The sequence below is a fragment of the Pteropus vampyrus genome, unplaced genomic scaffold (genome assembly GCF_000151845.1).
Source record: "Pteropus vampyrus isolate Shadow unplaced genomic scaffold, Pvam_2.0 Scaffold10, whole genome shotgun sequence".
NCBI classification, from domain to species: domain Eukaryota; kingdom Metazoa; phylum Chordata; class Mammalia; order Chiroptera; family Pteropodidae; genus Pteropus; species Pteropus vampyrus.
Genome location: NW_011888791.1, coordinates 5182987 through 5185446, shown reverse-complemented (window position 1 = coordinate 5185446; position 2460 = coordinate 5182987).

The window sequence follows — 2460 nt, the reverse complement described above, 5'->3', positions numbered from 1 at the left end:
AAACATATACTATGATCACAGATTGAAAGAATTAATATTGTAAAATGTTCATACTACAGAAAGCAATCTACAGATTCAGTGCATTTCCTATCAAAATGTTAGTGGTATTCACAGAACTAAAACAAGTAATCCTAAAATTTGTATGGAATTACAAAAGACCTAGACTAGCAAAAGCAATTTTGAGAAAGAAAAACAAATCTGGAGATGTCATACTTCCTGTTTTCATACTTCCTGTTTTCATATCTTTTTTTATATTTTCTTATTTTCAATTATAGTTGGGATACAAAATTATATTAGTTTCAGGTGTACAGCATAGAGATTAGAGATTTATATAATTCAAAAGTAATTACCCATTAACTCTATTACCCTTCTGCCTCATACGTATTTATTACAATATTATTGATTATATTTCTTATGCTATACTTTGTATCTCTATGACCATTTTGTAACTACCCATTTGTACTTCTTAATCCCTTTCCCCTTTTTCATCAACACTTTCCCCCAACTTCGTCCCCTTTGTTGACTCTTAAAGTGTTCTCTGTATCTATGAGTTTGTTTCTATATATATTTTTTATTATTTTGTTCTTTAGATTCCACATGTACGTGGAATCATATGGCATTTGTCTTTCTCTATCCAACTTACTCCATTCAGCACAATACCCTCTAGGTCCATCATGCAATATCTTTTTCCATCCTTTTGCTTTTAGTCTGTGTGTGTCTTTTAATCTGAAGTGAGTCTCTTATAGGTATCATATGTAAAAGTTTTTGTTTCCTTGTCCATTCAACCATCCTATCTTTTGATTGGAACACTTAATTCTTTTTCATTTAAAGAACTTGTTGATAGATTCGTAGTTATTGTCATTCTTTATTCATATTTTTGATACATATTTTTTTTTTCTTTTTGAAGAAGTTCCTGTAACATTGCCTTGGTGGCGATGAAATCCTTTAGCTGTGTCTTGTCTGGGAAGCTCTTTGTCTGTTCTTCAATTCTAAATGACAGCTTTGCTAGATAAAGTAATCTTGGTTGTAGATACTGAGTTTTCATCACTTTGAATATTTTGTGCCAAGCCCTGCTGACTTAAAAAGTTGCTTTTGAGAAATCAGCTGACAGTCTTATGGAAGCTCCCTTTTCTCTTGCTGCTTTTAAGATTCTCTCTTTGTATTTAATCTTTGGTATTTTAATTATGATGTTTCTCGGTGTGGGCCTCTTTGAGTTCAGCTTTTTGGGGACTCTCTGAGCTTCCTGGGGTTCTATGTCTATTTCCTTCATCAGGTTAGAGAAGTTTTCCATCATTACTTCTTCAAACGGGTTTTTAACTTCTTGCTCTCTCTCTTCTTCTGGAACCCTTATGATGTGAATGTTGTTAAGCTTGATGTTATTAAGTATCTTCTTAAATTATCTTCATTTGGGGGGGGTTCTTTTTCTTGTTGCTCTTCTGATTGGGTATCCTCCAATACCTCATCCTCTATATCAGTGACTTGATCCTCCTCTTCATCTACTCTGTTGATTTCTTCTAATGTGCTCTTCATCTCAAATATTGTATTCTTAATTTCTGACTGGCTCCCTATTATAATTTCCATCTCTATTTTTATGTTTATCTCTTTGTTAATGTTCTCACTGAGCTCATCTGCTCCTCCCCTAAGTTCACTGAGCATTCTTATAACAGGTGTTATGAATTCTGAATCTGTTAGATTGCTTGACTTCACTTTGTTTAGATCTTTTTTTGGAGCTCTGTTCTGTTTTTTCCTGTGGGACATACTTGTCTCTCATTTTGGCTGTCTTTCTGTGTGTGTTTCTATGTACAATATAAAGCTCCTAAATCTCCCAGTCTTAGAGTGGCTTTATGGGGCCCAGTGGTGCAGTCTGTACCCCTCCAGGGCCACCTGGTAAGAGTCAGCAAGCAATCCACAGATGGCTGCCACCCATTCCATGCTTATAATCACCTCAAGAGGCCATGCCAGAAACCGAGGCTGGGTGCTCCCAGTGTGAGGCTTGGAGCTGCTCAGTAAGCTGCACAAGGCATTCTAAGGACACCACTGGATGTGGCTTGAGTAGGACCCCAATTTGAGAGGGGTGGAGTTTCGGGTTATCCTCTGGGTGGAATGACTTTGGTTATCCAGTTTGATGACCTCTCAGGTATGGCAGTGCCTGTGTTTGCACCCTAGGAACAAGGAGGGCTCAACTAAGGATCAATGGATACTACCAGCACTTCTGCCCAAGAGAAAGCTGCCCCTTTGGCCCTCACCTCAAAGCCCTACATTTCAGTACCCCCCTTTATGTCCCTGGTGCCCCCAAGCTGCCACTCCAGAGCTGGAGATCAGAGCAAGTGAGTTTGTCACTGCAAAAGTCCAGTTGCAGTCATAGCCCCTTTAAGAGGAATATCTGTACCTCTCGGCTGCAGCTGCCATAACCTCTGTCTCACTCAGCCCAAGTGGACTAGGCAGTCTAGCATCTCTGCC